The following is a 24707-nucleotide window of genomic DNA, read 5'->3' on the forward strand; positions in this document are numbered from 1 at the left end:
GCACTGGCAGGTGTAAATGCCACTAATTAATTTTTTAAGAAATTGGCGCTTTGACAGAATTATCAGGGATGCCGAATAACTGGGACCAGATGTTTCTTTTGTTAAGGCCACGGAGAGGTAAGGTCACACACAGGTAATAAAGCTACTGACGTTTAATCCCGTGGTCGGTGGCTGTGGATTTAGGGATGCTGAATAATTTCTTTAGAAAGGGCTGGAGAAGATGTCGTTCCGTTCTGGTTTCTGCCGGGCCTCCGCCACCCCCCCACCGCTCTTGCCGTGTTATCTTCTGTAGAGGTGTTTACTCAGTTATCATCGGGCCCAGCTCTTGTTAGAAGAGGGTAAATGGTACTTGGGCCTCTTTATCTAGACCCTCTTGCTCACCATTTTGCCACAGCTGAAGGGACAGCCTGTGCCTCTAACTGAATCCATCTTTTTTTGCACTCCTTGACTGTGAAACAACAGGAGAGTCGGACGCTCATCATTTCGAGTGCAGACTTTACAGCCGCTGAACAGCCTCTGCTCTCGCAGCTTATGAATGCACCATTTGTCGTCCCGTGCACAACTGTTAGATACAACTGGCCTTGCAGCCCACTCTGGCTGCGACCAGAGTGCATCACTGCGGCCTTTTTTTTCCCTTTTCCTTTTTTTTTTTTCTTCTTCATTGCTTCTGCACAGGCCAGATTTTTGCTTTAAATACCACCATTTTGTCCACACTAGTTTCTTTGACCCAGCTTACATTTTTCAAATATAAGTTTCAGAAATAAGGCTTAATTTGCTCTAACTGTTAGTATAGAGGTTCTGAATAAGTGCAAGTATTTTACTTTATTAAAGGAAGAGATTAGTTTTGTGCCTATGTGCTTTCTCTCTCTCTCTCTCTTTTTTTTTACAATATTGTAGAACCATGTGCCTTTGAAATTTTATTTTAAACTGGGTCAAAGTTAGAAAGTTGGGTTTTTTCCTAGATCATTATATCTCCTAAGCTTTACACAAAATCTCTTTGTCATCCAGTATCTTCAGTTTAGATTTTAAGGGAAGCCGTTACAAGTACAATGTGGTTTTCTAGAATATTTGAATATTATCTTTAGAAATGACTGTTTATCATTGTTTCTTGAAACGGGGTTCCATCCCCAAATGATACCAGTAGTGTTCAGAATCTCACTTCTGTTTTGTTTCTCTCATTCTTTGGCCTTGTAATTATTTATGTGTTATGTATGCATGCATTGGCGTTATTCCTCCTTTACGTTTTATTTAATTGCATTTTAGGTGAAAGGATGTATTAACATATTTTTATACTGTGCTTTACATATTCAACAGCTGGACCAAATTGTTAGTCCTAATTGCTTTTAGGCCTTGCTATGGCTAAGGAGACACATTTCTGTTAAAACAGCAGTAAACATCCTACAGCAACCAACTCTACAAACCCTGACATCTTGGAGTTTCCAAAAATGAAACAGCCATTTGCTGAAAATGAAGAAGCTCTCTGTAGTTGAATTTTAAAGTAGATGTTTAGGTTTCAAGGATTGTATTCACTCGTCTTTAAAAGAAGACATGGAGGCCCCGGGTTGCACTTGAATTTTGAGACATACAGGTATGTTTAAAGGAAGAAAGTGTAATCGTTTGTGAGATTCATGCCTTCCTTTTCATCTCACCATTCAGAGGGGGAAAATCTGTCTTTTTGTGAGCATTGTCTCCTACTACCTGAAGAGTCCTTAAGGTCGACGTAAAGACTAAGCAGCTGCAAACAAGTTAGGGGGCAAGTTAGGGGGCAAGGGTTTCAGGGTTTTCAAGAGCAGCGTTCTACCTTGGAGTCTGCTGTTAACTTGTAGAGCATGTTTTCCTTACTCGGTCCAGCGTTTTCATGCTTGGTTTTGATCTCCCCCTTTAAGCTGGGTAAACTCTCTTTGGACTTTTTCTCCCTTTAACCGTGGTTTCTTGACTGCCCTTCTCACGTGATTAATATGTGTGTTGCTTAAAATGGCAACTGAAACATCACCAGGTATTTTCACCAGGTAGAAACTGCTTTTCCTGTGTCAAAACCACCAGTGTGGCTTAGTTGATGCTTCTGTTGCTAAGCAGGTAAATTTCTGGTCTGCAGGCTGTCTGTTAACCCCGTAAATGCCTAATATCAAGCAAAAAACAGCAAGAAGAAAAACCACCTTTTGCTTCCTTCTCCCGTAGTGCTTTGTTCTGGAGGGTAAAAACTGGGCCTCCCTCACCCTTACCTCCACTTAGCTGTGTTCAGGACCCAACCTCGATTTCCATATTTCCGAGGGGAGGAGGAGAGTTAAGAGATGGAGAGGCCTGGGAAGTTGGTGGAGAAGACGCCCTGGGAGCTGGCAGTGAAGGTCTCCTGCTGTAGGATACAAATTATGGGTTTGAGTCCAGTCAGGAATGGGTTTAGCCTTTTTCTTTGGGACTTTTCTCTGCAAGTCTGCCTTCAGTTGCAGCCTGGCTGTGGGGGAAAGAAGAAGAAAGAAAGGGCTGCTGTGCGCATCCATTTGCCAGAAAGGAGTTAACAGAGCGCACCGCAGAACAGGTTGGGCAAGACTGTTAAAGCAGTGATGAAGCCTCCCCCTTCTCCTGCTCTCCTCCTCTCCCTCCCTCTGTCCCTCCCTCTCTCTCTGTCCCTCTTCTCTGGCCCTCTCCCTCCCTCTCTCTCTGGCCCTCTCCCTCCCTCTCTCTCTGGCCCTCTCCTCTGGCCCTCTCTCTCTGGCCCTCTCCTCTGGCCCTCTCCCTCTCTCTCTTGCCCTCTCCCTCTCCTCTGGCCCTCTCCTCTGGCCCTCTCCCTCCCTCTCTCTCTGTCCCTCTCCCTCTCTCTCTGTCCCTCTCCTCTGGCCCTCTCCCTCTCCTCTGTCCCTCTTCTCTGTCCCTCTCTCTCTGTCCCCCTCCTCTGTCCCTCTCCCTCTCTCTGGCCCTCCCGCTCTCCCCCTCTGACCTCCTCTATTCCCCTGCTCCTCTCCCAGGACTTTCAGACATCTTCACATTATCCCCTGCTCCCCCGCCCCCTCCCCACTTCAGTGTCTGGCTCTCCCTCTCTCTGGCAGGACATTTGATGTGATGAAAATACTTTGTGGCAATGAGGAGCCTGTGCAAGAGGCCTCAGCCTTGCCAGCTGTTTCTGGAGAAATCCATGTCTGTGCCCTTAGTCATGTAACATAGGCCCCATTCAACAGAGACATTCTTGAGTGTGCATTTATGCCTCTGCGGGACTGCAGGGTGGACGGCCTGCATGGGGGGTAGGAGGGGAGGTGGGGGGGGAGAGGAGGCGGCGAGGTCGGGGTGGGGATGTGGAGGGCAGCGCGGGGGAGTCCTTGCGCTCCAAGTGCCCCTAAGTCATGAGATGTTGCTTTGTAAAGCGTCTGCAGTTTGCTGGGACTTGGGGATGTCTTGTGGCCGTCAACTTGGAGAAACTGAGCTCTGTAAAAGCCAGCTCTGGTCTGACGTAAGTTCTGCGTGGTGTTTGTGTCTAATCCCTCCGTAAACATACCATATATAGTCATGCTGGAGCTCACTACAACACACGCTGCAGGGGAGCCTCTCCTGATGCAGAGCCCGTGCTTAGAAGCAGGCTCAGGCTATTTCTGGTGTGTCGCTACTTTCTTTTTTCTTTTTTGGAGGGAGGAGGCAGGAGGCTTTTTTTCTTTCCATCTTTACACTGTTTGAAGCATGTTTCTGATCCTAGTCTGTCTGGCACTGTGAAAACTCAAGAAACTGTATCCTCACGTGAGGAGAGACTGAATTCTCTTTGTACATCTGTTTTAGAATAGAACCCTTGTTTTTCTTAGTATCTCTCACACCACACGCGTTTCGCATTTTATGGTCCCCGGGGTTCTCAACTGCTTGTTTTGGAGCATCTTTTAACCCTGTGAGGGTGAGCTCTGCCCCGTAGCCTGTACTGTCGGTGACCGGTGGAGAAGTTGCTTTCGCGTTTCCTCCGCCGCATCCTCCCCGAGCTGTCCTCATGCGTTTACAACACTTCACCTTCGCCTTGCCAGGGCAGAGCATCAGCTCGGAGTCCGCAGAGCTGAGCGCAGCCGTTTTCCCCTTGGCAGGGCTGGGTCTGTGGAGCGGAAAGGAGACTGTACTGAGAAAGAAATGCAGTTGTTTTTTGTTTTTTTTTCTTTTTCCCCAGGAATACCTAGGATACAGCACCTCAGCTTGGAGTGAGTGAGCTGCCCGAGGCATTTGCGGTTCAGATAAGAGACTTCTTCCCTTTCCTGCTCTTCTTTTCTTTTCCTTCCTTCCCCCCTCCCTCCAAAGGCTATTGCTTTTCTTCTCAGGCCACATGTACTGATAGCCCTTAAAGAAAAGGTGGTTTGCCACTCTGGGGTGTTTGGGTATTATGTAAAGAGACAAGATGGGGACCTTCACTGCCTTGTTGTCTTTCATTGGCCTCGTCAGAGTGAATTATATCTGACCGTGTGACAGTTAATTGTACCATCCTTCCCGTTTCTTAAGCTGATAAGCCCCTTTCTGTCTGCCTCCATCAAGCCTCTTTGTCTGAGAAGTTCCTAATGCAGTAGAAGAACAGAGTGGCAGCTTCTCATTTACTGAAGTCTCTGAGACACATTCATTACGCTCTTTATCGTCTCTTTTTTAGAACTTTACTCCTTTAGCGTGTATAATTGAATTGTTCCAAGTAGTACAAAGTTAAAACTTCCTTAAAAATATCAGTGAGTCCAGGAAAAAAAATTAAAATATTTTTTTAGGTGCTGTGTTTTCATTTCAGGCTATTAACAATGCTTGGTAATGTTCAGAGTAAGACACTGGGTACTGCCAGAGTACCAATTACCAGTTATGGAAACAGCAGTTGCTTAGCTAGTATTCAGTTGACTCAAAAGTAATATATCACTTCTGTGGAGGTCACTTATTTGGCATTCTGAGGTCCAGAATCCTTAGCCTGGGCGTGAGGGAGAACCAGCGGGGTGGCGGAGGGGGAATGCAAGCTAAAGCTTTCGGAAGCCGGGCCGGCGGAGGAGGTCCGGTGCCGACACTCCTACCCTTGGTTCGTGATGGTCCTTTGGGCCCACACTTTACCACTATTTATTCTCACTGTAGATACGGCCCTGACCACCTCGTCTCCCATTTTCCAGTCCACAAGAAATTAGAGGCCAAAGTTGGTGGTTGAGGGTGGAGAAGAGCCATCAGAAGGAGACACACTGAGAGCAGCAAGAAGGGATGTCCGGGGGCAAGACAGGAGAGCGCAGACAGCACGAACAGAGGGGCCTTCTTTGTTGGTTCTTACAACTGCATGTACATCCACATGCTCTCAGTGCGTCTCCGGAATACAAATTTCAGTTAAAAAAAAAAAGCATGGCTGACTGAGGCCCATGTGGCATAGGAGCAGAACTGAAGCGGGAGGGTTATGACACTAGTTTCCGAAGGCACCTTGTGTAATAGTTGTTCATTGTAGTGATCCTGAGTCATCGCCCAGGAAGGTTAGTTAATCATGTGTTGATTCACCATGCTCTGCTTAAGGAGGTGGGCAAGTTAGAAAGATACTGCATAGTGATGTACACCCAGGAGTTGTATAACGTCTCGATACTTCCCTCACAACTCTCCTCAGTGATGTGCAGCTGCTTTATGAGCTAACGTGAAGGATTAGAATCAGAATTCCGGTGGGTCCAGGTACATACCAAAATATTATTTATTTTGACCAGATTTGCAGGAAAAAAAAGTGATGCATTAACAGGTTCGAATGGTGTCCAAATACCATCACGAGGGTACGAGGGTCGTTTTTCTGTATTCCTAATGTGAATTGTTCTTTCATATTTTTAATTGAAATAATACACAGAATGTCACGGAGGTTGTTTTGTTTGGCTGCGTTGGGTCTTCGTTGCCGCGCGCGGGCTTTCTCTGGTTGTGGCGCACGTGGGCTCCTCTTTGCTGTGGTGCACAGGCTTCTCATTGCGGTGGCTTCCCTTGTTGCGGAGCACGGGCTCTAGGCGCGTGGGCTTCAGTAGTTGTGGCTCTCAGGTTCAGTAGTTGCCACACACAGTCTCTAGAGCGCAGGCTCAGTAGTTGTGGCGCATGGGCTCATTGCTCCACGGCATGTGGGATCTTCCCGGACCAGGGATCGAACCCATGTCCTCTGCATTGGCAGGCGGATTCTTAACCACGGTGCCACCAGGGAAGTCCTGTCATGGAGTTTTTAAAGCAGGGGCTAGAGAAGACCCTCTATCTGGTGGGTACCATAGAAGTCATAGATACCCTGGGAGACGGAGTCTCTGTAGAAAAGGAGTTCTGAGTGTAAGGGAGGCCTCAGAAAACTTAAATATTAAAAAAATTTAATCTTAAGCCATCAGATGACAAATGGAAGGAAGGAGTGTTTTTTTCCCCCCTCATCCCAACTATAGGCTCATTCTAAGAACCATAGGATTTAGAGCTGGAAGGGACTTCAGAGATCACTTGGCCTGTTTTTATGAGTTTGCCTTTGTTTTAGTGTGTATTCTTCCACAAATAATGTCTGTGCCCAGAATTGAACGTGTCACCTGGAGGAGCGTCCGTGTGGCTGCTTTGGCAGGAGGGCTCATCCTAACTTGAAAAATTAAATGTGCTCACTTGGCAGAGATGATTATATATTTTTAGGTTTCTTGTTAATTGTATTCTCAGTAGCTCCATTTTATAGGTGGAGACCCCTGCGGGACTCTGTGGTGGTACACCAAAAATCTCCCTTGGCATCAGTAAGTATTTTTGGACATTTTCGTGGAAATCCCAGAGTTGAAAACTTCCCAGGGTAGCTATTACATACTAGTAGTTCTCAAGCTACTAAAATTCACAAGCTGTAAAATTTTAATTTTATCTGCTTAAGCATAGAGCATTGCTAGGCCTAAGTTTTAATAATCATACTCATATACGTATTTTAAATACATACTAGCTTCTAATAGTACTAAATTTAAGCTTTTTGTGCACTTAGATTTGCTGTAATGCATAGTTAACAAATAAAATGGTTGGTATAGACTTTCCTGCTCCTGAATCAAATAGGTTTTGTGTTTTGGTTTTGTTTGTTTGTTTTTTACTAAGAGAAATTGTTCCTTTTGAAAATGTAATTAGTTTTGAAATTTGGTCTTCTGGGTATCCATGGAAACGATATACCTCCTGATTGCCATGCTGAAGGTGGAAAGCATTCTCTTATGGTGAGCTGTTTGTGACTCTGTCAGGGAAGGGAAATCTATATGAATTGCATATGAGAAATAAGAATTAGTTCTCTGGATGTTAGACGCTCACAGCAGATGGAAAAGTAATAAAACCTACTACTTCCCAGGAATAAAGGAGCGGGTCTCGTGCTGGCTTTTTGGAGTGTGGACAGCGCAGAGAGGGCTTGCTGGAGGGAAGGGGCATGGTGGAGGGTGGAAGGGCTTGGCCTCCTTCTGTGTCATGGCCTGTGAGGACCTGCAGCTCCTTGCTCGGCTCGGTTGAGATGATGCGCTTATGGCATCCACCAGTGGGCTGGCCTCAGCGACACCTGTTGAGAGGTTGGGATGGTGGGGCTGGAGGAGTAGGGAGGGAAGCATCCAGGCCTGGGTTTGAGCAGCTGCTGGCTGCCCGGAGCTCAGCCTCCATGAGTCAACTGTGGGTCTGGAGGCCAGCCGTGAAGAAGGAAGGGAGCGTTCAGTTAATGCTCTGACGCCCCCAGAACACTCTGACGGCACCACAGAAATTGTGGGGCAGTTATTAGCAGCTCTGTCCATAACGTTCATTGTTTGTTTAAATGCTTTCCCCCAATCTCGTAGTCCTAACCTTTTATTTAAAGTAAGTGCTGTGGGTCTGCTTCAAAAGCTGACGAAAATGGCTTTTATTGGACATCATCGCTTTATTTGTAAAGGGAGAGGTTGAAACCCAAAGAGAAGAATTTGGTCAATTGATTTAAGGTTGTTGGAGGATTGAAGTGTTACTTGATTGCTGGTCTTATCCAGGATTTTGAGATTTCAAGGAAAAGTGGACAATGCCTGCTTGTGTCCGAGGGATTCCAGCTGTCATATGATCTGCAGACCAGCCCCCGAGCGGCAGCACGGGCAGTCTCTGTGCTGAGGAGTCCACGGAGAGAGCTGGCTTCAGAGTGCGTGGGACGTGCCGGCTCGGGAGTCATGTAGCCAAGAACTGGTTTTGGTCGTAGCCTTAGGTCTGCATAAAAGTTGCACGCCACGGGGACGTGACATTTGTATGGCCTGAGATTTAATACTTGGCACTTGGCGCAAGTTGGAGGAGGTGGCAGGAGTGAGTGCGCTGCAGTCCTGTACTCGTTGGCCGTGGGGCTGCCGGGTGGAGAGAACCATCCTGTGACGCTCTCGCGTGAGTCCAGGACACGTGGACAGTGGATAGAAAGAAGTCACCACCACAGTGGTGGTCTGTTTCACCACAGACCTCTTTGGGTATAAGCAATGGAAAGGGCCGTTTGGCTGTATAAAAAGCATCATGATTATAAACTCCTAGGACTTTACTTATAGCTTGATTCTCTCATTAGGAACATGATTATGGAAGAAATAAACTGAGCAAGTTAGACTGCAAAAATCACATGAGATTGCTTTTTCTATGGCTTTCATCTTCTAAATGTGGACGTTCCTATTACGTCTCTCTTGCAGACGTACACACAGCGGCTCTGGTGTGCGGATACATTATGAGCCAGCTATAATGTGTACATTCCCTAACTGGCTGAACAATAGGGAGTTTTCAGGGGCCTTGCAGGAGGGTACTAGCAGGATGCACTGCCAGCTTTCTTTAGCTCTGTGATTAGTAACGGAGCCACCTATTATCTGATTGCACGTTATTCCTGTTATCCTAAGAGAAGGTTCCCCAGGGTTAGCTCCTCAATGAACAGTAGAGAAGTGACCCAGTGTTAGGGTATACATGGAGACTTTATCGTTCTCCCCAGTGTCTTCAAGGTAGTATGGCATGAGATTTTTTTTTAAAATAGAGATGTTTAAATTTTCAGGTTTTCCTTTTTTTTTTTAATGACTTTTTCATGTCTCCTGAAAGAAATGAAAAAAGAAAAAAAAAATCTACTCACCAATAAAACCCAGCAGTTGCCAAATAACCGTAAAGCATGTTAGAGAAATTCGTGTTGGGCCTTTATTTAGTTTAACTCTGGTTTTACAGCTGAACTATAATATGTGACCTAATGCATTACCTGAGTGTTTACCTTTTTTTTTTTTTTCTTTTTGGCCACGTGGAAGTACCTCAAGAGGTGGAATGTGACACACCCAGAGAATGAGGCGCTCAAGGGCCTAGGAACTTGAGAAGGCCAGGGCAGCAGGGCCCTTCATCTCCAGCTTAGCTCTGCCGGTGCTAATTGGGGAGCAGAGAGCCACTGAGCTCCTTCGGAGATGAGTTTTAAGGTGTGTGTGTGTGTGTGTGTGTGTGTGTGTGTGTGTGTCCACGAGGGGTTTGTTCTCCTGCCCTCTGTAGAAAGGGCTAGGGAGAATTCTAGCAAGAAATCCCCCCACCTTTGAGAGACGTTGTAGATCCCACTCAATTGAAGTCCGTCTCACAAAGAGGGCCCTCCTGAGAAGTGCTGTTTGCTCCATAGACCAAAAGGACCTATGTGATTCTGTTACATATTTTAAAATTCTCTCTCCCCAATTCTGTTTTTAAAATTTATTTATTTATTTATTTATTTTTGGCGGCATTTGGTCTTTGTTGCAGTGCACAGGCTTTCTCTAGTTGTGGCCAGCGGGGGCTACTCTTCGTTTCGGCGCGCAGGCTTCTCACTGTGGTGGCTTCTCTTGTTGCAGAGCACGTGCTCTGGGCACGTGGGCTTCAGTAGTTGTGGCTCGCGGGCTTCAGTAGTTGTGGCTTGCAGGCTCTAGCACGCAAGCTCAGTAATTGTGGCGCGCAGGCTCAGTAGTTCTGGCGCATGGGCTCAGTTGCTCCGTGGCATGTGGGATCTTCCCGGACAAGGGCTTGAACCTGTGTCCCCTGCATTGGCAGGTGGATTCTTAACCACTGCGCCACCAGGGAAGTCCTCCCAATTCTTTTCATTTTGTGTATTTCATGAATTTTCTAGTTCAAGTTGAGGAGTTGTTCTAGGTTACGTTTTGTTTGGGCCGTGTGTGGGGGGTTAATGGTAATTTTTATAACAGAATCTTTATCATGTTTTATTCCACATAATCTGGAACGTAATATACTGTGAACAGTTCATTACCTGCGTGTCAAGTTGCAGATGTTCCTCAGTTAACTAGAAATGACGATTTTTTCTTTTAAGAGCAGTTTGGCGGTTAAACGGTGATGCTTGTACCTTAAAGAGATCACCTTCTCCTATTTGGGCAAAGTACGATGTCAGTTTGCACATGATTTAGTAAATAAAATGGGAACCTTTCCTTCTGGCCTGCCTTTTAGAGTCAAGGGATTTTGTGTGTGTGTGTGTGTGTGTGTGTGTGTGTGTGTGCGCGCGCACACACAGGTTTTTTCATGGGACTTTTGACCCGAGTCCTTCATTGTATTTATTTTTCACATTTTCAATACTTCTTAGCATATTCAGCTTTCTAAATTATTGGCAACTGTTACATAATCATGTTGCAGTGAAGAATTTTTATATCTGGTGAAAAACAGACCCAAAATGGGAGGATTAAAGAAAAACAAACTCCCCTGTTTGAGGAACTGAAGCGAATGAGAATAGGGTAGGAACCCTCGCTAACTGGCTGTGGTGTAAAGTACCTCACGCCTGTGCCCGTAGGTTGGCCTTAAGACTGACGCGAAGGCCCTTTTTACAGCGGTGACAGGAAGTGTTTTAGTGGGCTTAAGCTAAGCTGCCAAACAAACTTTAAAATCTGAATGGCTCAGCGCACAAAACGTCATTGCTTTTCATGTGAAATCTGCTGCAGGCCAGCAGCTCTCTACAGCAGCTCCCTTCCCAGCAGTGACCCAGGGTCCAGGCTGCTGTCGTCCTGTAGCCCCCTGCCCGCCACTGCGCATGCTTCCAGGTCGCCACAGTAAGGAGAGAGCCAGCAGGCCACACATCAGCTTTGAAAAGCTTCAGCCTGCAAGTGATGTGTGTCATCCTTGCCCATAGCCCATTGCCGGAACTTGTCATGCAATCTGCCGCATGCAGAGGTGCAGGGGTGCTAGGCAGTGTGGAAGAACACTGGGATATCCTCTGAGCAGTAAACTGCTTTGCCGCTCTCCTTACTCTCTCTCATTCAGGCTCGCTGTGCCGATAAATAAACCAGGTAAGGCTTAGGCCCGAAGCATAGAACACAGGAGTTAACCGGTGCGTAGGGCGGTGGTTCTCAGAGTGTGAGCCTCAGACCAGCAGCAGCCTCAGCATCACCTGGGAACTTGTTAGAAACACACATTCTTAGGCCCCGCCCGAGACCTTCTGAGTCGGAAATCTGTTACAATACGCTTTCGGGCTGCTTGCTGAAGTCTGGGAGCCACGGCCCAGGGTGAAGAGGATACCTGTAGCGCCCGTTGGACTGATAATTAGGGAATCAGCGCTGAAGCGCCGATACGCGTGTGGGCAGTTTGTGCTCTCCGTCCCACTTTGCACACATAACCCCCATGCCCCACAGCAGCTGTGTGAAGGAGGTGTTACCGTTGTCTCCTCCTTGCCGCTGAGGAAACCGAGGCAGAGAAAGGTTCTGTAACTAAGGGTGGTGCCCCCACAGCTGGCAAGTGGGAGAGGCAGGATTTGAACCCGGGCGACGTGGCTCCCGAGCCCACGCCTCAGCTGCTGTGCCATCCTGCTCGCTGGCCCTGCGGTGGCCACCCTGCGGTCGTTTTCACTTTTTCTTGAATGGAGATGGTCTGGCGGCATGAGCAGGAAGTGTGGTGTGTCGGTGGCAGTTCACGTTGCGAGCTGAGCCCCTCACCACAGCTCCGTTCGTTGGTGGCTTATGTGTGTGGCGGGCTGCCGGCAGTTTGGCCGGGCCTGAGCATTGCGCGGCCGGGCGGTGGCCTGGGGCTCTTAGGGGCAGCACGGAGTTGCTAGCGGGAAACGCTTGCTCAGAGTGAGACGGCCAGTCACGCTGGAGAATGTTTCCTTCAGTTAGCCTGTGTGTCAGCTTCGAGCTGTGAGCAAAGCCCTGTTCTCGTCCCCTTGCCTCCTGATTCTTCTGGAGTCGTTCATTTTCCATCACCTGTCCTCTCTGAGATGCGCATCTGGGGCCTGATTCCATGAGGTGGTCTAAAGACGCTTTCTGAGTTTGAGTAGAGAAATGTGTTTTTTCTTCCAAGAAAATTGATTAAAGGGTTCTCCTTCCACTTGGGAGATCCAGGTCAAGTTAGATGCGATCTAACCTTTTGAATTTTGATTGATTGAAACAGATTTTTCAAATGGCAGTGAGAACAGCTTTTCAGGCAGTTCCGTTTCCTTGCATCCTTGTCAGATTTTTAATGATTAACTGCATTTTCTTTCTTCCCGGTGGCTCTGTTGTGTGTTGTTGCTTAGGTGCGCTCTGCCGGCCCCTGTGTTCCTTTGCCTTCTTTGTCTCTTGTGCTCAGCAGCCTAGAACTGAGCCGGCTCCTGGGCAGCCCGGCCCAGGGTGGTACCAGCTTTGCCTGTAGGTAGAGGATAAAGATAGCATCACCCCTTTCAGTTTTCATGTTGGTTGGGAACAGCTGCGATGCTTCGTATGGCTCTGAACATAACATTTCATTCCAGGGTTGCTGAAATTTTTAGTTTTCTGCAAGCCAGGGCTTAACCACGGGGTTTTCACATTCAGACTTGGAGTCTAGCGTTTTCCTGTGAGAAACAGTTGCTTGTCTACTTGAGTAATTTAAGAGAACAGAGATGGTGGAGGGGGAGGGAGGAGACCATTTGTGTGTTTTTTTAAAGACCCAGGTTCTTCCTTTCCTTTCCCTTCATCCCTTCCTTTGCCTTCATCACGTTCAACAGGTTAATTTGTTTAGGTGCTCTGACAGAGGTGTAGATAATTGAAGTAAATCTTGAGTCAGATCTAAACAAAAGAAGAAAGAACTGACCTAAAAAAGAGCAACTGAACTCACACTAATTGAATCACCGGGCCCTGCGTGCAGATTTGCCGGGACCAGCTGACCCTGAGAACTCGGGAAGCCCCAGCCCATGCCCGGGGTGGGCCGAGTGCCTCTTAAGAACAACAGCTGGGTCCTGAGCAGGTTCCTGGCTGCATTCCGCACCAAGGTGCATCTGATGGGTTTAGAGCTGCAAAGTTCAGCCTGGTGAGAAAAACACCGTGAAAGCCATTTGGGATGGGTTGGGCGTTTGGAAAAGGTTTTCTCTCCCCTCGCAGACCTGGTGTCCTTGCTGTTTGTAGATAGAATCCACTTGTTTACTGCTGAGGAAAGTAGCTACATGTGTGAATCGGGCATCTGTTGAAAGAAACGTACCAGGCTTGCCTCAAATAGTAGGAATAAAAGATGCAACCATTTGAAATAACACGGTTTTCCTCCCTTCTCCTCAGCCAGCCATCCAGAGTAGGAAACAGGATGCCAGACTTACCCAGAGTAGGAAGAGGGGGTTCCAAAGGGCCTCCTGGCTCCTCCCCTGGGCCCATTCTTGTTCCCCAGCACCTTGAGGTCATGTGATTGTAAAGACCTAAGCTAAGAGCACCCCTCTCCCTGCCCAACCCCCGTTCAGCCACTGCGTTCAGCCACTCCCGCCAGCTCCCTGGGTTCTTTTGCTCCTGAAGCCATCAGTTCCCCTTTTCTCTTCCTCCTACTCACAGCTTCTGACCCGCTGCTGCCTACTTTCTTGACATTACTAATCCGTAGACTGAGTGCCTACTGTGTGCTCAAGATGAGGACCGTCCAACTGTGAACTTCTTCAGCTCCCCCTTACGTTCGCTTTACTCTTGCATCTTTGGGACTCAGAGGGGTTTTATGCCCCTTCGTTGCTAGTGGTTTCACATCTATTTGGACACCACATTCCCCCCCTTCCTGGGGACCTCATTCCTACCAGCCCTTGTTCCTAGGTCTGTGGCTCACAGTGGGTGTTCTTCATGCTCCGTACTGGACCCTCTCATCTCCGAGTCTCCACTCAGCCAGTTCAGGCCTCCCCTCTCTGTGGAGGGGTCAATTCCCCGCTGCACTCATGAGTCCCAGTATCTCACCGAGGTACCAAGACCTTCCTTCCTCATCCACTCCATTTCTTCACTTGCCAAGTGTCTAAAAAAGTAATTGAGCCCAACCCCCTTAACAGTGGAAAACTTCTTCCCATCGCTGTGCTAGTGCCCCAGGAAATGGAGCCTGTGGCAGGAGCCACTTCCTGCTCAGCTCCCTCCAGATCTCGGCAGTTCTTTGAAAGGCATTCAGGTTTATCTTTCCCTCTCTATTCCCTTTGTTCCCATTTCAGTCCGGTCTCCCTCCCCCGCTGTCCCATACCTTGTTCAAACAGGTTTCCTTAAAACTCTGACATCATCCTCTGGTGCTGCCCCAGGCCCAGCCTACACCCCCTGCTGCCCGGACACCCCCTGCTGCCCTGGCCCAGCTTTCTCAGCTCCCCGCGACTGCCGCCCCGCACACCTTGGGCAAGCAGGACCTGGCTCCGGGGCTTCTCGTGGTCCCCCCTAGGTATCAGCTCCTCCAGACACTCTTCCACCTCGGACACCCCTCCACTTACACGCCAGTGGTTTTTCTGGACTTAAAATTAGTACTGCATACACAACACTAAATTCTCTTACCTTCTCATGGTTTCTTCTTTTCTCACCTAGGTGGTGAGCTCCTGGAACATCTCTTCTCCCCCTCCCCCGACTCCCGCCATCCCCTGCCCTGCCCAGTCGTGTTGTAGATGGATAGTTACTAATTGAGGTAACAATCATCAGGAAATATTTAAGGGCCTTAGGTGGGACATTCCCCCCCCACTACACCTTTTGAAAGGAGATTACAGGTCTCATTTGTTTATTTTTTCAGACTGAGTTTTTTTTTAATCCTCTGACAGCTTGAAGGCCAGAAAAAATTGGTTAGTTTTCACCTTCAAAGGACACATGAGAAAACAAGGACCAAGCTAGCCGCGCCCCCCCAGCCCAGCACCTTCTAACCTCAGTCACCACAGTCACTCTTCCCACTCCCCTGGTTGTGACTCTTGAATTTCACAGTTGATGCAATCCTCCCTTTCACAGCCAGTGTATTTTATTCATGCGTTGCGATTTAAGTAAGGACGCCACAGAGGGAATCAGTTTAAGTTCTTGGCTCCTATTTAAAAGCTCACTAATGCCCCCATTACCTTTTGTTAATTAAAAAACAAACATCCTCCACAAGACCACCCTCTATTCTAGGTCTCCTCTGAGATTCCCAGGAATTGCTAGTGCTTGGGCCACATTTACACCTATTATGTGGATCTTAGAGAAGACCTCCTCATTGCCTTCAGTGATTATATGCACTGTTTTAACCTAATATCATCAAGAAACTAACTTGATTCCATCAGTTATTTCTGGAATAATGGGAACAGAACAAAACCATGTAAACCCAGTGACATAGACGGGGGGCTCACAATGATCTCTCCCCACCTCCTCTCTGTAGGACGAATTCTGCCTAAAATTATAACTGTTTATAGCAGGCATTGGGAGCTTATTGGGGGAATTGATGCCACTAACTTTTATTGAGTTATTGCCATGTATCAGACACTATTTGAAGTGAATTACATGGTAAATCTCATCTTCATAAGAAAAAGGAAGGTTTGAAAATCTGATCAAATTTATGGACTCCCCCCCCCAAAAAAGAAATGATACCACATAAATTTTACATAGTTTCAAGGGTATGAGTTTTGCGCTTGTCTGTAGAGCAGTGCTTATCAACCTGATCATATCACCCCTAGTAGGTGGCCCAGATTTATAGGATGAACTATATAAAAACCTACTGTGTGCTGGGCACTGGGCTGTGACTAAAGAAAGGTGGTAAGGTCAGAAGGGAGAGAAGGAAGGAGGGAACAGTTAAACAGCTTGAAAAGGAATGCAGTTTGATTACTTTCTTTCTTGTATCTTTTAAAAAAAATAACTTTAAATTACAAAAATCAAGTTTACAGTGACATTAAATTATGCTTTTATTTTTGAAGGACCACTCACTGTAGTCCCATGATGCGTATCTCATTTCAGGTGGCCTCTGCCAGACTTATCCATGAATACGTTGTAACATAGAATGCCTAAGTGTACTAGATTGCTTTCTAACCTTGGTCCAACTTAACATTTTCCCATGTTTTCACACACTGACCTTCACGAGTGAGGTGGGACCAGGCCTGAGCAGGTTTTGGGTAGACAGGGCAGGGAGCTGATGACTCACCTAGAAGAAGCGAGCCTAGCTTAGGAGATATCGCTCTGTTGTTGGTTTCGTGGGTTATTTCCGTTTATACATTGAAACTCTGATAAACCCTGGGAAGAATAAAGAAACATAGCAAAGTAAGTTACTTCTGGGGTCAGCTCACTCACTGCCCTCCCATGCCTTCCAGTTAAAACTATACTAGAGCATCTCTATTCCTGCTTTAGGGCTTGAAAACCGTGAGAAGCAAACGAATGAATTAAGGACCACCATCTAGTAACTCAAGATTACTGGAGAAAAAGAATACCATAAGACCTACACTGTCCAGTACAACAGCTGGCTAGGCACATGTGGCTATTTAAATTTAACTGAAATGAAAATTTTAAATTTAGTCCCTTGGCCACATTAGTGCTCAGCGGCCATGCGTGGCTCGAGACTGCCGGACTGGACAGCACAGAGATTCTTTTCGTCTTTGGACAGCGCCGCTCTAGACCGTATCGATTCAATAAAAGGTTTTACCCAGCATCTAACGTGTTCGTTTTATAGGCTAGGCTCTTTGAAAGGGAGAGCAGGATGGATTTCGGTTTTGTCTTGTTTTGTATTTGTTACAGTTTTGTGTGGACTTGTAACCTGTAAGTTAAGGCTGTTTAAGCACTTTCCCCCCACGTCAGCAGCCCATTTGACAATGAATACGTGCATTTATATGTCTGCGTATGTTATGTATTCCGTTCAACCGCAAGTGTTTCATCTTCCCGTGCCTGACAGCCCCCCAGCCCTCCTTGCCCACCTCCTCCAGAACCTTCTCCTTTTTCCCATCTGCTCCTTTCTGGCTAGGGACAGTCTTTGGATTTCTTTTAAACAGAACTCCTTGCTTAATCCTGCTACTCAGTAACCAGTCCCTTCCTGCTGTGTTCTCTTTGTTCTCTCCTGTACTGGGAATTTTTCCTGCATCGAAGTTAACTGCCTTGTGGCCCAGTCTATTGCCAGCGCAGGAAGCCCAGCGCCTCCCTGACCTTCGCCCTCACTCCTGGTAGCCTGGTCTGTCCCTCGGTGATGTTCTCCTGACCCCGTGCTCCTCATGTCTGTCCCTTAGACTGTATTGCAGTAACCTCCTATCTGGGTTATGTGCCTCTAATCGTCACGTTTTTAAACTGCTGCCAAGAGTTTTTGAAAATATGGTTACGATTATTTCATCCCAGAGGTTTTCTTCCAAAAGAGTGGTGGGGGCTTCAGTGGGTTCCCACAGCCACAGGATAAAGTTCACCCCTCTGAGGTGGAGCCTTGACCTCAGCATCGTTTTGCCAGCCCCATCTTTGCCGTTTCCCCCACTCCACTCTTCCTCCTTTTGCATAGTGGGCTGGTGTAGTCTGATGGCTCCCAAGGGTTTTGTTTGCATGGGCCAGAGACCGAAGGCAAAGCTCTGGCAGTTACACAGGGGATTGCCATTTTTTTCTTTTGCCAAGTAAGGGCGTTAAAAAACAGTCCCAACCACCTACTGTCTTTATCATTTCCTCTTTTTAAAAAAAAAAAAAAAAAATTATTTATTCATTTATTTAATTTTTGGCTGCATTGGGTCTTTGCTGCTGCGCGTGGGTTTTCTCTAGTGAGTGGGGGCGAGTGGGGGCTACTCAGTTGCAGTGCGCGGGCTTCTCTTGTTGTGGAGCACGGGCTCTAGGCGCGCAGGCTCAGTAGTTGCGGCTCGCGGGCTTAGTTGCTCCGCGACATGTGGGATCTTCCCGGACCAGGGCTCGAACCTGTGTCCCCTGCATTGGCAGGCGATTCTTAACCGCTGCGCCACCAGGGAAACCTATCATTTCCTCTTAAAAGGGGGCACTTTAACCTAAAAAAATGAATGCATTCAGCATTGTGAGAATCTCAGTAAGTCCTCATTTTGCTGGAGAAGGGTGAAAATGTAGGCATTTAGGAGCTAGTGCTCTCATGGCACGGTGTCCCATCTGGATGTACCTCTAGGGTCTCCATGCTTTTCCCTCATGCATTTCCTTCTGACTGGAATGCCCTGTCTTCTGAAAGCCGGATCTTTCCTCCAAGCTCAGGTTTGCTTTTGCCCCACTTCCCTCACGCTTGATGACTTACCTCTGGGGAGCCCTGCAGCCTTTCAAGCTTGTGGCTCATAATCCGTTTTCGCTTGGATTGGAATTTATCTCTTTGTGTCCTGTCTACTCTATCTCCCCAGCCTGAGTATCAGCCTTTGAGGCCGGGGGCTCTATCTTCCAGCTCTTGGTGGTTCTAACATCTGGAGCTTGAAGTAGACTGATGTCTGCGAATGAGCATCATCCCGTTTCAGGGTTTCACAATGATACCAAATCTTGCCCTACATCCAGGGTACAAAAATAGCATAGAGCCTCTTAACTCATTTTAACCCCTGCAGAGAACGCACATTTTCTGTGCACTCGCCCCGGCTTTGGCTCTAGCACGCTGAAAGCAGCAAGGATGGGCCTGGAACTCAAACTGCGGGAAACTAAAGACACTCATTTTTTTAAATGAAAGCTGTTTGGTGGCTGAAGCCGTCGAAATGATAAGTGAGAAGAAGCTGTGAAAGTTTCAGGGCCTGGCAACTTTGATGGATTAATGTGTCCCTTTGTTTTCCCTTTCTTCAAGCTAAAAAAATTAAAACAGCATTTGCCTAATGTTGTGAATGCGAATAATAACATCTGCCTGTAAATTCGGGTTGTACAGGATATGCGACTGGCACCGACTGCATGGTACTTTCAGAATCTCCACATAAGGCCAGCGGAACTAGGAATTACTTTGCATATCCGTCTTCCAAACTGTGATCCCATTAAATGAATCTTGGCTGATAGGGTAAAAAAAAGTCATCCCCACGATTAGTAGTTTCTTGGTGGTGAAGCCCTGAGAGGGTTATTCCTGCCTTGGCTACGGCATAGCATTAGGGGTTAACTACAAAGAATAAAGAGACGGTGAGGTTTTTTTTCCCCCTCACATCCCCATCTAAACAGCACAGCATTTTCACTGTGGCTAGGTAGCAGATTGTATAATCTGTTAGACCTTTATTTTTTCCCCCTTAGGCAAATTCTGTTTCCAGATTGGAAACCTGCCAGGATGTCCCTGGCCTCTCATATAATTTTGGAAAAGTGTCAGTTATAATTCCGATCTGTTAAGTAACCAGGGCCACTCTCTCGAGTTATATTTTGACTTCTGCATTTTCGTCGTGGGGCTGGCAGAGCATGAAATTGGGTTTGTGTGAACATGTGCGTGCCTGGGTGCAGTGGACTGCGTTTTCTTTCCACAGTTGTAATGAAGCATCTTAAAGGGCTTTGAAAAAGTTTCCTCGGGCATATTCAGGGAGCACGGTAGATGCCGTTGTTTCGCAAGTTTTCTGTTTTCTTTGTCTGTACAGGTTGTTCCTGACTTCATGGCTGGGAGGAAGTTCAGGACGTGGAGCGCTTGCCGTTCGGCCGGTGGGGCTGAACTGGTCAGCTGCCTCCTGTTCTCAGATGGGCCAGTGACACAGCCCAGTCCTGTGGCGACAGGAGAGGGGCCATACAGGAGGCAGCGTGTTTGGTGTTGTTGCACGGGGGCAGTGTGGCCGCTCTGGGCTGTGCACACTCTTTTTTACTCTGGTATCTCGCCTCATAAAAAAAGATCCAAAAGTACCGGCTCCATTTTGGAGTGTTGGCACAGGAATTGTTGTGGGTTTAATGCGCAACCTGGCTTCTGGCACTCATTCGCCCCCATTTTCTCCACTGCCTTGCGTATGTCACCACTCCATCACCTCTCTCCGGCCCCTCCCTCTTGTCTCTGAGATTGTGAGGGGTTAGGGGACGTGTGTTTAGGCCAGAAAGTTTTTTCTTTTCATTAATTGGCTTTGGAAAGATTCCTTATACCCCAGCAAGGAGCTCTGGGGGACTGTTTCAAACATCTGATCTTATCATCCTCGGAACCTATTAACTTCACATGTGCTGATGGTGATGCCAAGAAAATGGAAGTCCTGGCCTTGAACGCGGGGAGTCAGGGCCCTCTGTGCTCTGGTGTGTTGGACGCCCTCTGGTCGTCCCACCCCGTAAGTGGCACACAGCCCCACATCTGCCTTGATTCCGTAAGAGGTGGAGTTTGGTCCTGGATATTCACGAGAATGCTTGTAGCATGAGGCAGGTGGAGGTCTTTAGAGACCAGGCCTAAGAACACCCAGGCATCCCGGCAGAGCTGAGTCTCATACGAGAGTTAGGCCTGGGAAGGACGTCAGAGGTCATGGCCTGTCCTCACTCTGCAGACGAGGGGTCCGGTGTATCCCAGGCCACTTGCTTATTATGCAGGGAAGCACGTGGTGTGCTCCCTGCGTTCCAGTGGTTAAGGATGTTATTAAACGCTACCGAATTACTTTAATAATAGCAGTATAAACTCAGACTTCAACTGAAGCTACCGTAACTAACTTCTAGGGTTTTCTGGACTTTGATGAAGAGAGCTCTTAGGTTTGCTGCGGACAGAAAGCAGATATGTGCGTGAGCCCGGAAAGCGAGCTCTCCTTGGAAGCGGTGAGACTGTACCACAGGGAGGCGTGGGGGTGGGGTTGGGAGGGAGCTGGTCCACTGCACCTGGAGGCTTTTAAAGCCCGAGCTGAAATGGATGCTGGGTGGGTGTTGCTCGGCATCCTTCCAAGGTTTTGGAGGCCAGAGCTGAAATGGATGCTGGGTGGGTGTTGCTCGGCATCCTTCCAAGGTTTTGGAGGCCAGTCATATTTTAAACGAGTCAAACAGCCCCTCTAGGCGAGCTGCAGGAAACCCAGCCCCTGGCTTCATGTTGTTGCATGGTCAGGTCAGCGGGAGATAAAAGGCCGGGACTGTTGGAGGCGAGGCCCCTTCTATCACTGGATGGCAAACTGTTAAGGGAAGATAAAAGGGAAGAGCAGGGATGTTCTTTTTGAACAACACGAGGGGGCCTTTATCGCAGGCATTCAAGTCGAGTGAAGGGGGTGAGCAGGGAAACCTCAGCTTTATGGTTGCAGGCGTGTTAGAGAACTCTCCTGGAGAAGCGCGGAGTGGTTTCCCAAACGCACAAGATCAGTTCTGTACCACGGAAATATTGGTAGAGGCCAGTCTTTTTCAACCACAGCGGTCCATGTGACTAGGAATGTCTGTAATGTTGGTAGTGTAATGTCAGCTTAAGTTAAATGGGCATTAGCTTGGGTTTCCAGATCTTCGTGCCCCAGAGGTTTCCCTGTGGAGGTGTGTGACCCTGGGGACCGGGAGGAAGTGTCAGGCTGGCCTAGCCAGTGGGGAGCGCAGGAGGCCGGCTCAGTTTCCTTGATTTCTCAGTGGCGTGTGCTCTCCTCTCAGGTTCCCTCCTCCGCTGGCTGGGTTCTCGCTTGGGCCTGAGAGCCTAAGGGAGGGGATCTGTCCGACTGGTGCGGATCTCCCCTTTTGGAATTTCCTTCCTGTTCTTTGTCACTTTAGGGTGAGTTTAATGGCTTGTGAAGGGGTAATCGCTTTCTCAGGGTGGGGCTTGTAAAACGGGACCCCAACCTTGAAGAGCCTGGGCCTGGTCAGGGCCGCCGCGTGAGCTCAGGCAGATGCAGACAGCAGACGTGCTTTGGGCACAGTGTACTTGTTTCAGACCCGCCGGGCTTCGGCCCTTGGTTCAGCAAGACACCCCACACCCTCCTGGCTGTTGGGGAGAAACAGAGCCCAGGCTTCCTCCAGGACCGGCTGGTCCACTACTGCCTTCCTCCCCAGGTGCCTCTGCCTGGCAGCTCTTTAGAGCTCGGGGAGGGGGACCTCGGCCGCACGCGCCCCTCTTCCCTCCCAGTGCCCCATCCTCCCCGTAGCAGCTTTGGGCCTGTGCTCAGTTTGCTTTAAGAAACACCATTTGCTTGCTAATGTTTTTGGTTGGTTGGCTTGTGATAAACACTTATCAACGTCTTGTATCTCAGAGTATTTGTTTTTCTTCATAGATAGAGTGGTGAATAATTTTCTTAGAGGCAAAATAGAGGGGAAAATGGTCACCCGTTAGGAGGCATAGCGGGCAGCCCTTGGAGCCCGTGGTCGTTGGGCCCAGCACACTCAGAGTCATTCTCAGCTGACAGTTTGTAATGTCTGCTCACCCACTGTGAAATTTTGACCCCAGCTGACTGCCTTTCTGATGCGCTGGGTGAGGAAAGATGTGATCTCCTCCTTCCACTGAGCTAGAAGCATTTCCAACAACACTTTTATCTTCCACAGAGTCATCTTGGTTTTATAAGGGGTGTCGTGCTGAACCCGCCCTGAATTCTGGGAATGTGCAGCCCAGATGCTCGGGTAACCACCTGTCCTGGGGGTGCTCAGCTGGCATCCAGCCCCTCCTCAAGGGAAAAGTAGAGAATCCTGTTTCTACAGCCTGACCCTTTACCGAGCCTATTGGAGAGAAGAGACAGCCCCACGACCTCAGGGCCTGTGAAAGAGTTGCAGGATATTGCCTAAAACTCTGCAAACTGCTACTGAACTTTACCCCAGCTTCCTCCCCAAGCTGTAAGTGTGACTGCAGGCGCTGAGGCCCACGTCAGAGGAGTGTCCAGAGCAAACCCAATCACTAGGGTCCAGCTGCTGAGAGGCTGGGGCAGCTTGCGGGGTGTCAGCTGCACTGTGCTCGGGTTCTAGAGCTGGGAGGGGAGAGATGCAGGAAAGGGTGGGGAAGAGCCCTCGGGTCCTGTGGGAGCCCGCGGTGCAGACTTCCTTGATTAAGCACATGTGAGGCTGACCAGGATTTGTTTCAGCGGTGACCAGAAGCCGGAGGCGTTTTATTTCCTGCTGGCCATGCAGCCCTGCGAGCTGGCAGCAGCTGTTTTACTCCTAATTGTCGATGGGATTGCATTTGTGATAAGCTAAATTATATTTATATTTCATTGTTAAACTTGGGGGCTGGAACAGAATTTTTTTTTAAGATCAGCAAACTGGGCCCTGCCCTCCATGAGGCAGGGCAGTCCAAGAGGGGATGCCGGAGGCGGATGGAGGGGCTGGGGGAGGGCCAGCCGAGGGCCCAGCTAACCTGGAGCGTCGGGAGGCGAATAGCGTGGCATCAGTAGCTCACACTGGGCGTGCCGTGCCGTTTGTAAAGTGTTTCAGTTAATGTTCCTTTGATTGATTTCTGTACTGTAAAGTATGGAGGGCTGGTATTACTAGCTTCATTTTCCGGATGAGGGAACTGAGACTCAGAGACTTAAGTCGCTCCACTGGTGGCAAGCTGAGTTTCCAGTCCAAGACAGAAGACTCCACGTCGTGTGCTCCTTAGGCTGTGCTGCTGGGGTGTATTCTCCCGGTGCATCCTTCTGAATCTTACAGTAGGATGAAAAAGGGGCTGTCCTCTTAGAAGTGCTGAATCTGGAAGTCAGAAGGCTGGTCTGACTTGGTCTCCCACCCATTGCAGGCCCAGGTTGTGGTTATCCACCCTCTGCTTGAACACTTCCAGAGACAGCGAGTTCATTACTTCACGGGGCCGCATTCCTTCTGTGGGCAGCTCTAGTCATTCACAGCTCTGGTATAAAGAATTATGGGGCCCCAGACCAGTTTCTTTGTGCCTCCTGCCCAAACCCCGTTCCCGTCATGGTGGACACGGGGGAATGTGCCCTCTCTTCCACGCACCAGGCCTGCAGGTGCCTACAGTTCCTTCAGCCATTTCTTGTTTTCCCCCGGCTTGGTTTCCCAGTCCTCCAGCTTGCTAATCGCCCCTCTCCGAATGATTTTTCCATGATCCTTTTTGTGGCATCAGAAAGTGCAGGAATTTCGGAGTCGGGCAACCTGGGCTAGAACCCTGGCTCTGCCCCTGCAGAGCTGTGTAATAGCCAGCAGATAACCTAATCATTACCTGATACGATTTGGGGGAGGAGGAAATATATGTAAAGTGCCTAACACATCTTCTGGCCCAGAGTTTATGCCCCAATAGATAATACCCCGTAGTTATTAGAGAAGGGATACTCTGAAAGACACATAAATGGCTAAACACTAGACTTGTGACACACCCTGACTAAAATCCTGTTTTCTCTTTTAGCAATAGCTTTCCTTTCTATTTAAAAATTCTTCAGCCAAGATAAGATGTGGAGGCCTCTCCCCACACTTCCGTATAAGCCAGCAGAGCAGATCTAGGGGTGGGGCAGGGACCCTAACCCTTATTCCCCCCCCCCCCCCCCCCGCAGGGTGCTCTTGTGAGACATCTCCTGCCTTAGGTGAAGGCCCTGCCCTGCCCCGGGGGTAGGTGAGGGTGCCCCTCTGCTCAGCCTGAGGGCTCCCGCACCCCCTTTCTCACCAGCTTCCTTGCAGAGTAGAGAACCATACAGGTGTCTGCCAGGTTGGGCAAGAAGGTGATGAAATACCAGATCCTGGTGGCCGGGAAAAGATTGGCTCACCTGGGGAGAGGGACAGGGCTGCGCCCATGGGCCGCCAGGCCCCTCCCTGAAGAGAGGCCACTGAGAACAAATGGTTGCCATGCGGCAGCTGCAGAAGCCGTGGCTCCGAGTCTGGCAGCAGTGAGATGAGATCCTGGTGGGGCGATGAGATAGGGGTGGGGGGCAGAGCTGCAGGGGTGGAGTCAGCTCT

General features: G+C 48.6%; 1 protein-coding gene across 14 annotated transcripts in view; it reads left to right on the forward strand.

Moving 5' to 3' along the window:
* RREB1 (ras responsive element binding protein 1) overlaps positions 1 to 24707 on the forward strand; it is a 179839-nt gene that overhangs the window by 71600 nt on the left and 83532 nt on the right. For 2 of the 14 annotated variants that reach the window (XM_067751919.1, XM_067751918.1), the window contains exon 2: positions 4133 to 4163. The exons of 9 other annotated variants lie outside the window; for them this stretch is intronic. The gene's annotated coding sequence lies outside the window, so the exon portion shown is untranslated. Of the gene's footprint in view, positions 1 to 1639; positions 2537 to 3281; positions 3443 to 4132; positions 4164 to 24707 lie in introns of those variants that run through there. 3 more of the 14 variants (XM_067751921.1, XM_067751923.1, XM_067751925.1) reach the window with 3 other exon arrangements.

The sequence above is a fragment of the Pseudorca crassidens genome, chromosome 10 (assembly GCF_039906515.1).
Source record: "Pseudorca crassidens isolate mPseCra1 chromosome 10, mPseCra1.hap1, whole genome shotgun sequence".
In the NCBI taxonomy this organism is placed as follows: Eukaryota; Metazoa; Chordata; class Mammalia; order Artiodactyla; family Delphinidae; genus Pseudorca; species Pseudorca crassidens.